Source organism: Chinchilla lanigera, unplaced genomic scaffold (genome assembly GCF_000276665.1).
Source record: "Chinchilla lanigera isolate Chin_1 unplaced genomic scaffold, ChiLan1.0 scaffold00002, whole genome shotgun sequence".
NCBI lineage: Eukaryota > Metazoa > Chordata > Mammalia > Rodentia > Chinchillidae > Chinchilla > Chinchilla lanigera.
The window spans coordinates 13,904,874-13,919,265 of NW_004955403.1; the positions used below are offsets into that span (position 1 = coordinate 13,904,874).

At 36.4% G+C, this 14,392-nt stretch overlaps 1 long non-coding RNA gene across 1 annotated transcript in view; it reads right to left on the reverse strand.

The window, feature by feature from the left end:
• The window catches only part of LOC106148726, a 26,457-nt gene extending 12,274 nt beyond the window's left edge, over positions 1 to 14,183 (reverse strand). Inside the window, exon 1 of the long non-coding RNA XR_001234389.1 lies at positions 14,127 to 14,183. This is a non-coding gene — a long non-coding RNA (uncharacterized LOC106148726). The remainder of the gene's footprint in view (positions 1 to 14,126) is intronic.
• Positions 14,184 to 14,392: the final 209 nt, after the last annotated feature.

Sequence of the window (14,392 nt, forward strand, 5' to 3'; positions counted from 1 at the left end):
AAAGAACCAACTCTTTGGTTCGTTATTCTTTGTATTCTTTCTTAGTTTCAATTGCATTAATTTCTGCTCTGATCTTTATAATTTCCTCCCTTCTTTGGGATTTGGGATTAACTTGCTGTCCTTTTTCTAAAAGATTGAGGTGTAATGTAAGGTTGTTTGTTTGTGTTTGTTCTGTTTTCCTGATGTAGGAATCTACTGCTATAAATTTCCCTCTGAGGACTGCTTTCATTGCTTCCCACAGGTTCCAGTACTTTGTATCTGCATTTTCACTTGATTGTAGATAGTGTTTAATTTCTACTTTAATTTCTTCTGTGACCCATTGGCTGTTCAGGAGGATGTTACTTAATTTCCATGTGTTTATGAAGGTTTTGTGATTTCTTTTATCATTAATTTTCAGTTTCATTGCACTGTGGTCTGATAGTATGCATGGGATAATTTCAATTCCTTTGCATTTATTTAAACATGTTCTATGTGGTAACATGTGGTCTATTTTAGAGAATGTCCCATGCACAGCTGAGAAGAATGTGTATTCTAATGTTGTCAGGTGGAATACTCTGTAAAGGTCTACTAAGTACATTTGTTCACACATTTGGTTTAGTTCTGTTATTTCTTTGCTGTTTTTGTCTAGTTGATCTATCCCTTTGTGACAATGGTGTACTAAAATCCCATTACAATTATGTTATTACTCATTTGGTTTTTCATACCCATTAGCATTTGCCTTATATAATTGGATATGCCTACATTTGGTGCAAATATATTTAGGATTGTTATCTCTTCTTCTTGCAGTTTCCCCTTAAGAAGAGTATAGTGACCTTCTTTATCTCTTTTGATCATTATTTATTGAAGTTCACCTTTTCTGCAAGCAGAATCGCTACTCCTGCTTTTTTCTGGGTTCCTGTCACATGGAGTATTGTTTTCCATCCTTTGACTTTCAGTCTATAGATTTCCTTTTGAGTTAAATGCATTTCTCATTTACAGTATATTTTTGGATTTTGTTTCTTGATCCTCTCTGCCAGTCTGCTTCTTTTGATTGGTGAACTGAAGCCATTTATATTAATAGTTATTACTTGTATGTATTGATTTATCCTTCTCATGTTATTTTCCCACTGTTGGTTCCGTACTTTCCCCCTCTGTTTAATGCTTACCTTGCTTGGCAGTTCTTTTCTATTGTTGTTCTTGAGATTGTAGTCGTTTTTATCTCTTTGTAGAATATCTATCAGTACTCTTTGTAGGATTGGTTTGGTGGTCATGAATTTCTTCAGTTGGTCTTTGTCATGGGAGTATCTTATTTCTCCATCAATTTTGAAAGAAAGCTTGAGAGGGTAGAGCAATCGGGGTTAGAAATTGTTTTCTTTCAGAACCTGAAATACTTCACTCCAACCTCTTCTTGACTTGATGGTTTGTGTTGAGAAGTCTGACATGATTCTGATGGGCTTTCCTTCATAGGTGATCTGTTTCTTTTCTCTAACAGCTTTTAATATTCTGTTCTTTTGCTGAATTTCTGGGATTTGATTATTATGTGTCTGGGCATAGATTTATTTTGGTTATGGCTAATTGGGGTTCTTTATGGCTCACTTATGTGTATATAAGTTTCTTGTCCCATGCCTGGGAAATTTTCTATTACTACTGCAAATCGTCTTTTAATGTCATTCAGGTTGCCTCCTGCTTTTTCACTGACACTTATCAGCCCTATGTTGTTCTTCTTTGCCTCATCTTGCAGCTGTTGAATTGTTATTTGCTGTTCCTTTGTTATTTTTAAGAGACCTTTTCTTCCATGATCACCAGCTGCAATACTGTCTTCAAGGTCGGAAAGTCTATCTTCCTTTTCATTCAAGTGATTCTTCCCACTTTCAGTAGAATAAATTTCCTGAATGTCTCTTTGAATCTGTTTCATGCATTCTAATTCTTTCCTATACGGGTTCATTCAAAGTTTCTATCATTTTTCTGTGTTCCTTTATTTTTTTAATCTATGTCTTCTTTTGATGTGCAGAACAATTCTTTCATTATGGTTGTCATTTCTTCTTTTACCTGAGCAGTTATTTCTGATCTGATTTCCTCTATAGCCTGATGTAGTTGGTTCTTTACTTCTCTTGCTGTCATTTCAGAAATTTCAGGTATGTGGCTTCCATATTCTTTTATGGTGATGTTTCCTTGACTTGTTCTGGGTGGAACATTTGCCTGAGATTGCATTTTTCATCTTCTTTTTGTCATTTTCAAATCTCCTTATGTTTCTGGGGATTCAGGTTTGTTCCTGAGATGATGGTGGGAGGTGGAGACAAGAGTCCTGGGCTCCCAGACAGCTCACTGGAGGCTTCCTGAGTCCAAGGCCATTTCCCATTGTAGTGGCAGGGAGTGGGACCAGAGGGAGAATCTAAATTTTACTGCCTTATATTTTTACTTGAATATCTCTAATATAATACATTTACATCATATGTTTATATTATACATTTATATTATACTAATTACACTAAATTTATGATAATTTCTTTGCTGCTATAGAAAACTAAGACAAGGAAAAGTTCCACCTAGGTTATTCCATCTTTCTCAAAAGTAGAATTTCACTCACTTAAAATAAACCTATTTTAATACTTAAAACAACTGATTGTAAGCCTATTTGTGAGATTAAAAAATACTCTTTATAAACTTTAAAACAATAGTAATATATATTAGTTTCCTGTGTATATTGTAACAAATTTCTATGATCTAGATGGCTCAAAATACCACAAATGCATACTCTTTAAATGTAAATACTACAAACTGTCCATGATCTGAAAGGCTGAGTTCATAAAATAATCATCCCACTTAACTGTAAACCAGGTAACAATCAGTGAGGTAGCCATCTGACATGCTTGCATCAGACACCTGGTGAAGTCTGCCATTAGGAAAGAGTGGCTTTACGCCCAGAGCAGCTCTGGTTAATTCATCTTCACACTCACTGTCACACTCCCAATTTACACCTGTCCTCCCACACTCAGTTGAACCCTCTTTTATCTTCAAAAGTTCTCAGTTTGGACAATTATGTGACCACCAGAAAACTGAGAGTAATATCTAAGCTTTTCTGAGCAAAATACTGAAAAATACACTGTTCAAAGAACATAGAAATGAATTTTCTCTTCCACCCATAATAGCTCAGGGCAATAGGTAGTACCAGCTCAAAAACTCATTCCCAGATCCAGAATAGCCCACCTAGTTTTTCAAATCATAGCACATCCAGTTTGGTTTTCCATTTTTAACCATCTAGGTAGGAAAATGTTAGGTTTTTGACCCAGAAGAAGAAATAAACAAAGGGAAAAAGGAGGCCTTTACTCTGGATATGGAGAGAAGAGCACTGCATGCATATCTGGGATCCTCTGAGGTAGACAAATGAGGCTGGGGGTTTATAAGGATGCTGGCTAGGGGCTGAGCTTGAGGGGTGGGCTCAGTGATGCCTTAGGAGTTGCTTGGGGCTTTCCTTGTGCACAGGAAGGGAAAGAGAAGGTTGTGTTCGGGGCTGAGGGGAGAAGAGGTGATGGGGAGTGGTCATTTGGAAGATAGACTGTTGTTTTTTGGGCTTCACCCATGTTAGACCACCACCACAATGATTTAACAATTTAAACGTGGGCAGGAAGCTATCAGGGAGAGAAAATCCAGGATAGTCACTTTAATTAGTTGAACCAGAAATTGGGCTCATCACTCTACTCACAGGATATAGTTAAAAATTTAATCATAGGACCAACCATAACAGCAAGAAAGGATAAAAGAGTTGGATCAACTAACAGATTTTGCTACAGTGGGCTAACTTCATTAATTCAATTTCCTCTTTCTTTTCTCCTACATTATAACAAAATAACTACAAAATTTGCATTGTTAGCTGGTGGTACTATCATAAAAGAGATTCCTATTTAGGTATGTAGATAGTAGATCAAAGTTTTAAACATGCAATTACCATAAAACATAAAATGAAATGCAATGTATTTTGCACTTTGTCTCTAGCTTTGTGAATAAGTTTCAAATGTACTTTTGTTTGGCTTTACCTCAGTATTCACTACAATGATTTGAGGAACTGAAAGACAGATATAGTAGAAAATCAATAATTGATATGGCCTTCTTAATAATAAAACTTATAGACTTTAACACAGACTCACAGATGTGAAAGGAATAAAAACAATAGTAAAATTCAAGACTTATTGCTAAAAAAGAATGGAAATCACAATAAATTCTCAAAAGCCAATAAGAAAAGGTCAGATCTGACATATTTAAATATATTGCCCTCTCCAAAATCTCCCGAATTAAAATTGATTCTGATGTGAACAAATTCCATTACAACTAATTTAGTTGTGGAATTGAATTATCAGAAGGATAAATCAAATAATTTGTAGTAATAATTGAATATAAAATAATGATTATGCTAAAGGTTTACATACATCATTATGCAATTATAAACAGGTGGGAAATAAGATGATATACTATAATTTGATCAATACTTGAAACCTTTAAAAAAAATAAAAATGAAGCATATATATTGGCCAAATAAGGTCTTCAATGTGCAGATTCTAGATTCTTGGTTTTGAATATGGCCGTTCACCCTGCTAACTCATGAATGAGGTCTGACTCCTCCTCCCCTCCCGGACTTACTGCAAGGGTTAGTACTGACTTTCATGGTTCAAAGAATGGAATAAGTCATCCAGATTGAAAATTACCAGCAATAATAATCTATTAAAGTTAGGTATTTACTGGTACTTCATAGCTTTTTCTTGATGTAGTCAGAGGAATTCGTTAATAAGTAATGAATTATACACGCCCTGGATCCTCCTATCATCCTCTGTGGATCCTTGAAATAAATGCCACAGGAGAAAGAACAACTTCCAGTGTATCATTTTGGCTCATGTATCCAGTAATTTTTTTCACCATATTTCTTGATATTTTTCTTCAGTTTAAATCTGTGATTAGGCCATAATATAACTATGCCTGCTTGTTACAGTTTTATTTTGTTTTGTTCTGTATTACTGTTCTTTGTTCTTCACTCAGTTGAATGATTTACCAGGAAGTTGACCCAGTTTGATCACTCAAACTATCCCTTAAAGTCTCCACTCCTGGTTTTTTTGTATCTCAACTACTTTTTCTAGTAAAACATAATAAAATTTTCTGTTCAAAAAACCATATGAAACTAAGACAATGTTTCTCAAATTGGGATTTGATGAAACACAGAAGACCACAATTTTTCCTTTTTTCTCAATTCTGGGGATCAAGCCAAGCACTTTGGACATAACAGGTAAGTACTCTACCACTTAGCTACACACTCTATTTAGCTGAAATTAACTTTTTGAAAGTCCCTCAACACTAACTACCATGTCCCTTGATAAGATCACAAAGTGTTTCTTCACAGAAAAAGAGTATAGAAAATATAGATGCTTTCAACACTGAAGGAAAGATTTCATAAATTATGTTTTCAGTTTTAATATTGGATGAGAATTTTGTGTAACAAACATTAAATTTTCTTGTCACTTTGGAAATGAAGTTGTTGTTGTGGGCAGTAACTTAGTCTTTCTTTGTTCTGGTTCACTCTCTTGAGTAGCACTAAGATCTTGTACATTGAACTTTATCCCCAGACCTTTAAGTGGACATATTTAGCACAAACCAGTAATCTGAAGAATGGTGCATGAGGTTTCATTAGCTAAGTGTCCTTTGTACTTGGCACGAACTATGGTTAAAATTGCTTGACTTTCATTCATCCGCACTAATTCAGACAGTTTACTCCCTGTGCCTATGTAAGTTCTTTAAAGCACATAAACCGTGATTATTCTGAATTTATGAAAAGATATAAGCAGGTAAAAGTGCTTCATACTGGAGTATGAAAATAAATAACAGAATTACTTCACATATTTAAAGAACTTTTCTATAACAATTTCTTTGAGTTTTTCTGGAAGGTTTAATATTTTTACTGAAAAACACCCTAAATATTCCATAAGAAAGAACACCAGATTATAATTTCAGGCAAATACAAATGCTTATGTGCCCATCGTATTTGGTCACAGCAAACACAAATGGGAGCATTTATGAGTCCTGCCTCCATCTAGATGATAACAACTGTGAACATTTACCATGGATGTCATCTCCTATGACTTTTCTATCTGTATGGCTTGTGTAGTAGGCAATGTTTCTATGTAGGTCAGTGTGATCTCCTCTTTGGCCTTTATTTTGGACTGAAAGTGCTTTCATGCTCCATTTGTATTCTGTTTTTGATTTTGTATTTTGACTACAAAATAAGCATGAGCTCAAACGTAAAAAATTGCTAAAATACAAAAATGTAAGATTGATCAGTCTTACATTCTTATATCTCATGGACTGGGCAACTTCGTTGAAGATAGCAGTATGTAATGTAGCAACTATTATTAATTCTTATCATTTGTTTTGAGGTCATGTATCACTTTTGTTGTTTTTGTGTTGTTTTGATTTTGTTTTCATTGTTGTTTTGTTAGTTTTCTAAATTTTAAAATAAAAAAATAAAATACAAAAATGAGTGAATACCACAAACTTTTATTAAATTTTCTGAATGAACAGTTCATTTCCAAATTGGTACCTATTTTTCTTATATAAAATGAATTTATTTTTACCAATAACTTCATTAGCAATGAAATGTGTAATATGTTCCATTAAAATTTATGAAAGTATTTGTGTCAATTCAGTGACTACTCATTATAGTGGGAGGGTAGTGAGGAATGAATTGCAGGTTGTTAAGTGAGAAGTGGGTTTTAAGTATAGATAAGTATGCCAGGTGGATGGACTTTGTGCACCTCAATAAGAATGTAGTTCACCTGTGTGTAAACTAGGTCATGCCACCAAGCCCTAACTGTTTTCCCCTCACTTCTAAGCAAGGAAGCAATGTTTTTCAACAGAAAAACTTTCTCTCAAACTATCAAATATCAAAATATTCTTTGTGTAAAAGTAACAACATTAATGATATTATTATTGTTATGATTAGAGATCAATCAGGTTTAATGGAAATAAAACTTAGACAATCAGACAAATGAAGTGTTTTAGGAAGGATGTAGTACAGGTTGTCAAAACATAATTATAATAATGGGAATCTGAAATCGAAGAGATACTATGACACAATCAGAAACTATTTAAAGAAGGTGTAGAGCAAGTAATCCAATAATGACATGGGAAAAATTATCCTCTATGAAGGGATACATAAAAAGATATTGAGAATTAGAATTCATCTCCAAATAGTGTGATATACAGGAAGTGGATTTCAAACACGAGAGAATACACAACCCTGTGAATACAGAAAATAGAAGCTATGCTGCAGATGAAAAACTATATTCATGCAGATAAAGTTTCCCCCAAATTAGACAGCAGCTATTAGATTCTCAGTTCAACAATAAGGTCATTTTCAAGATACAATTCCAAACACTAGACAGGCCAATATGGTAATGGAATATATCGATCCTAGATGATATGATACACATACTATTTGAAGAAATCAATAACCCATTGTGATCCTCAAGCAGTACACTAATTCAATGCATCGTAATATTTATTAATAAATAAATGAGTTTTTAAATGTAAAAATGTACCAATTTAGACTGAAAAGTCTAATTCATCCTCAAAAGGATGTGACCTGAATGTACGTATTTCACAGAAACTGTAAAAGTTATAGTGCAGTGTATCAGTCAGGGTTTACTAGAGGAACAGGTATAATACAAGATAAACAAATGTACAAGAAATTATAAGTTTGGCTTACAATGGTCAGCTACAGAGTTGGATGAGGAAGTGTGTAGAGGGTGTCCGCACACTGGAGATTGAAGAGCCCAGCCCCGGGCCTGGAGCTCACTGCAGTGTCCGTGCAAGTCCGTATCAAAAGGCTGATGGGGGGCTGGGGATTTAGCTCAGCGGCAAAAGCGCCTGCCTGGCAAGCGCAAGGTCGTGAGTTCGGTTCCCGGTACCGGAGAAAAACAAAAAAAACAAAAAAAAAAAAAAAAAAAAAGGCTGATGGGTCTGCGACAGAATGCTGAAGAATCCACGATAAAGGCTGGAGAGCCTACACCAGAAGGCTGAAGGGTCCCAGATGGAAGCCCAGCAGTCTGCACCAGAAGCCAGGAGCCGACCAAGCTGAAGGCAAAGACTGGGGCTCCTCTGAAGAACCAGCAGCCAGTCCTTCCTCAATTCCTTTTTTTTATGCAGTCTACCTGCTGTGGGGGTATGGGGGTGGTCCTCCACACCCACACCCTCTGCATGCCCCTTCCTCTTGCAAAGGTTTAGAATGAATACCAAGTAAGCACCCTGGCTCCCTTCTGAGTCACATAGTTAACCTTCTAAACTTCTCAAATTAACACAATAAACAACATCCCAGAAGGGTAAATGCAGGTCCTTTTCACCCTAAGATGCAGAACTGCTGAGTCACTTAGCCAAACCTCCAGACTCCCCAAGGTGGCACAATGTATCAACCATAACACTCCACCCCTTGTCAACTTGGCAGTCAGACACATTTCTTTAAACCAGTTTCCAGATACAAAGACATGCTTATAATTACGCCTAACATGTTATAACTATGCTACCTACAAATGTAAACGCATTAATTCCCTTACCAAAATAGAAGGTAAGTTTTCCTTGGGTGATGGTTATTCTTATCATTTCACAACTTGAACAGCATAACACAGTTTAACAGTCCTTAAGGACCAGTAGTAAGTCTATCAGCATTATATTACATTAGAATCATATTAGGGGAGAAATAGTACAATTACAATCCTCTTTTCTGTAGATGATCACAGGGTCGTAGCTGGTATTTAGAACTACATTCTTCCACTACCCATTCTGTATTCCCTTGTCCTTCAGCAAGTACCACAGCAGGTCTTAGTTCTTTCCCTGGTGGAGTGAACCATACCTTCATTCCTGAAGGCTCTGGGCCATTTCTCATTGTGCCTATATTATGTTGTTGTAGTTTCCCATTTATTTTAATAAATAAATGAGTTTTTAAATGTAAAAATGTACCAATTTAGACTGAAAAGTCTAATTCATCCTCAAAAGGATGAGACCTGAATGTACGTATTTCACAGAAACTATAAAAGTTATAGTGCAGTATGGCAAAAGTTAGCTGATGTTAACTCCTTAGTGGCGGCTTTCTTAGTTAGTGATCCATATTCACAGGTGGTCAACTTGCCATTTGACGGAGTTTAATCAGGATTCTACACTCAGACCTTCTTCTGTAGCTTGGACTATTTTCATCTCCAATCAGCACTTGAGACTTTCTTAATTAGCCTCAGTGATTCTAGAAGACATTTCCTTTGGTTAAAAAAAAAAAAAAAAATATATATATATATATAAAAACAGATAAATGGAATAGCAAGAAATAGAAATACTTGAGCCCTTGCACAAAGGATTTATGAATCTGTCTCTGAAAACCATAAGTTAAGGTGATGCCCTGGCCCATGCAGAAGGGAGGAAGAGCAGCTGCACGGAGTTGGTCAGCAGGCAGCCTCTGGAGTGTCAGGTTGGCCTCTCATTTGTAGAATTCTGTTGCTCAATTTTGCTTCTCTCACCTCCTTTCACACAGGTTACTCCCCAGTAAACCCAACCCTCACCTTGTCTCTTAACCCCATGTCACATGCGCTTCCACAGAGAAAGCAAACCAGCACCACTGCTGTGCGGTTGTACAGAATAGGATCCTATGTTTACCCATTAAGAGAAAATTCTGTTGTCTGCTTCTACCAGTGTAGCTGAATCCTGCCTGCCTAGAAGACAGTCGTTGCTGTTTTGAATAAAGTTGGCTGTGCCATGTCTGGTTGAAGTGTCCAAAGGCCCAAGGTCTTTACATCAGACTCATATAAGACATAGTTTCTATGAATCTTGCTTGCAGGTTAAGAAATATTTGTTTCAAAAAAAAAAAAGAAGTATTTATTTCTGTGAAAGGATGAATGCAATCTTCCCCTTGCTCTCCCAACTTCCCAGCTCATAAAGGTGTATGTGTGAGGCAAAACCTCAGCTTCCACTAAAAGAACTGGAAATTATAATGTTAACTTAAATTCACAGGAGAAAGTAAGATTTTGAACCCAGCTGACCTAATTCTGAAGGTCATTTCCTTAAGCTTTCTTTCTCTTCTTTTATCCAATACAGAAAAACAAAATTATTTTTAGTGCAGGGGGGCATGTGATGTTTCAATACGTATACATATTACATAATGCTTGAACCAGGGAAACTAATCTCTTCAAACATTTATCATTTCTTTATGGCAAAAGCATTCAGAATCTTACCTTCTAGCATTCTGAAATACACAGTATGTACTTATTATTTATAGTTACCCCACTGTATTATTTATAGCAGGCCAGAACTATTTGCTCCTTTCTTACTGTCACTAAGCTCTCATTGATCAAATTTTTTCTCATCTCTTCCTTTTCCTACTCTTTCCATTCTACTCTGAATTCTATGAGCCTGACTTTGTAGATTCCCCATGACAGAGCTTCTGTCTTTCTGTGCCTGGCTTACCCTACTTAATGCAAAAACCACCATTCTACCCACAAACGACAAAACTTTATTTTTATGGCTCAGTGGTCTCCCATATGTATGTATATGTATATATGCCATAATTCTTTATCCATTTATTGGTCAATGGACATTTAGATTTTTTGTGTTTCCATTTCCTGAATTGTGTATAGTGCTGCAATGAAGCTGGTAGTACAGAGGTTCCTGATTTCATCTCCTTTAGCTTTCTACCAAGCTTGGAATTGCCAGATCATGTGATAGCTCTAGTTTTAATCTTTTGAGAAATTTTCAAAGTGTTTCCTGTAATGATCACACTAATTTACATGCTCACCAAAAATGTGCAAGACCTCTCCTTCTTCACTTCTTCGCCAGTGTGTGTTTTGCCTTTTTGGTAATAACCGTTCCTCCTGGAGTGAATGGATATCTTGTGGGTTTTTTGTTTTTTGTTTTTTGGGTTTTTTTCCAGTACTGGGAACCAAACTCACGACCTTGCCCTTGCCAGGCGGGTGCTGTGCCGCTGAGCTAAATCCCCAGCCCTATCTTGTGATTTTAATTTGCTTTCCTTGATGATTAATGACATTGAGCGTTTTTTCATGTAAATTGGCTATTTACATATCTTTTCAGAAATGTTCATTTATACCTACAGACAATTTTTAATTGAGTTCTGTCTGTTGAATTTTTTAGGATCTTTTTGAATTCTGGATGTTAACCCATGAGATGCACAATTTATTTCTCCCATTCTATAGGTTGTTTTTTCCCCTCTGTTAATTGATTCCTTGGCTATTATTTTTATCTTTGTGTAATCCAGATAGTCTGTTTTTTACTTTTATTCCTATGCTTTTGAGGGTTTCTTCAAAAAAATCCATGCCCATTCTAATATCTTAAAGCATTTCCCCTAGGTTTTGTTCATTCCTCTCATAGTTTCAGGTCTTACATTTAAGCCTTCAATCCATTCCGAGATTTTGCTACACATGAGACATGTGGATTTAATTTAATTCTTCTGCATATGGATACCTAGTTTTCCAAGAAAACATTTACAGAAAAGACTGATTTTCTACAATGCATTTTCTTCACAATTTGTTGGAAGTCAGTTGACCAGAGATGTTTGTGTTTACTTCTAGGCTTTCTGTTCTGTTCCCTTGGTCCATGTGTCTGTTTTTATGCCAAAACCATGCCATTTTGATTACCACAGCTTTGCAGCATATTTTGAAGTCAGATTATACAGTACTTTCTGCTATATTCTTTTTGCTCAAGATTACTTTTCCTATTCAGAATATGTGTGTGTGTGTGTGTGTGTGTGTGTGTGTGTGTGTGTGTGTTTCCATCCTCCATGACATAATGTACTTCTTAAATTATTCTGAAGTGTTCAGTGATATATTTATATATTTTTCACACCAAAGGGTGTCAAGGGCCATTCTATATAATTTTTCAAGAAAAATCATTTATAATTAAATTGTGATTAGGGCTTATCCAAGGTCTAGTATCTTGACATGGGAGCTGGCAACGATATGTGGAAACAAAACCCCATGTGCCTCCGGTCATAGTTGAGGCCAGAATGGTCCTGAGATGTTATGATGCCACAGGGCAAGATTATATCAACTGAAGATATCCCCTTCCCCCTTAGGGAAAGGACAAACTGTTTACTAACCTGCTATCACTTCCCACTGTCCTCATCAACATAAGATCCTAATTAGCTTGAGATCACCACCACCCTCTGAGTCATCCAGTAACCCCTCACCATTTTCCTCAGTGTAAATGTAATCAATAAATGTTGAGGTCTGGCTGCCTCATCGCCCTTTGTGCCCTGTGAACAACTGGCCATCCCAGACCCCTTGCACTGTTATTTGTCTCTTGGTCTTTCTTTTACCCGTGTGCCATAATGCCTTGCAGGAAACTGGGGACTCACTGCAGCGGCCCCCGATACAAGGGTTAGGGATACAACTTGTTTATTGTGTCTCTTTTCTAAAAATGTGCAGATAAAATCCTATCCACTACCCAGGGATGGTGGCACATGGTTATAATCCTTGCACTCTGGGAAGCACAAGGATTGCAAGTTTGAGGCCAGACTGGGCATCTTAGTGACACCCTATCTGAAAGTTTAAAAATTTAAAAAAATCTGAGAGTATAGCTCAGTTTGAAGAACCTAGGTTTTATGCCAACTACACACACACACACACACACACACACACACACACACTTGCAGAAAAACCTATTCACTCCTCAAATGTTAAAACAAAAACTTCTTCTACTATTCTAAATTATTTAAACATGGAAACATTTATTTTCTCAATGTAAAATAAGTTTCCTGTAGAACTCTCCTTAAAGGAAGAGGACAATACATATTTTTAGATCCAACATTCTATAATTCTTTTTTTGCATGTGGGGGTACCAGAAATTGAACTCAGGACCTTATGCTTTGCCAGGCAGGTGCTTATACCACTGAGCTGTATCCCCAGTCCTTTATGATTCTTTAATTGAAAAATTTTGGATAAAGAATCTCAGAAATATTTATGAATAAGGCTTTCCTCATTTCTTTCAACAGCCATCCCTTACTGAGCGTACACTGCCGTGAAACAAGACTTAGGATTCCAGCTGTTTCTAAGATTCCCTGCTTCCAGCTTGCTACTCTGAGTCTGCAGATTCCTGAGGGCCAGGTCCCAAGATCTGCTCCTACCTTGTTTACCCACAGTCCTCATAAACCCTTTATTCCAGAACTTGTCTCTTTGCTATTCCCTTCCCTACCAACTGTATAGTTTTGTTTAATATTTTTCCTTGACCTGAACATCTTTCCCCAGTACTTGTGTGTCAGTGCACGGCTCCTCCTCTATAAACTTTCTCCTAGACTATACTGTTCTTTTGCATGTATAATTGAGCAGGCATTTGATGTTCCCAATGGGCCGAGTGCTCTGCTCAGAAGATCTGGGGTGCACAAAACATAAATAAAATGTTGGGAGGTATCCAAGTGCTATGGAAAGAGAAAAGTACAGTATTTCAGGGACACAGAGCCTGATGAGTGGTAAAGGGAAGGATGTGGAGGAAGACAGGCCAGAATTGAAGCTCAGGTGGCCTTTGACAGAAAGACAGATTCTACTTGTCATGTTCTCAAGTTATTGTGGCTGTACTCATGGCTCTGTCAGAGAGTATACATCTGAGAAATAACAGAGAATGTAGAAATGCCAGCTGCAGCTGGAATACGAAAGACTTCATGCAACATCCTAAAGATGTCACTATTTTCTTTTGAGAAAATAATTTAAAGATGCACCACCCAACTTTGTTATTGCTGTTTTCAAGTATTATTTCATATGGTAAGAACCCATGTGAGAACGGCCTCCATGCAATTACATTAGTAATAGTATCTCAAGAGAATCCATTTCTGGTAAGGAACACTAAATCAGTGCCTCATAAAGATATAAAGTCATATTTTCATCTAATTTTACTTTAATTGGGAATTGACAAGTTTCAAGATATAGTTTCAGTGATTCTTGGAGTTCAACATATATTAATTACATTTAGCTTCAATTATAATTATACTAATGAATCCACATCCATTAAAATGATGACTACTGAAATCCATTTTATTTAGGTAGTGGCAATAGGTAAAAGCAGTGTATTATCCTGTAACCACATATGTGTGAAGTAATGTGACTATTTGCCAAAAAACTTACCTAGATTGTCTCATAATTAGGTCTCATTTGGCCAGGATCCCATGCACAGGATGAATTCCATCTAAAATGTGAAGTGAACGATTATGCTGATCATAAAAGTAACAAGTATTTTAGGAAGAGAACTGTCAATCAAATTATATAAAGAATGCATTAGGGCCGGGATATAGCTCAGTGCACAGTACCTGCCTGTCAAGTTCAAGGTCCTGAGTTCAATTCCTGGTACCAAAAAAAAAAAATCATTAGAGTGGATAGCAAGTGGAGTCTCA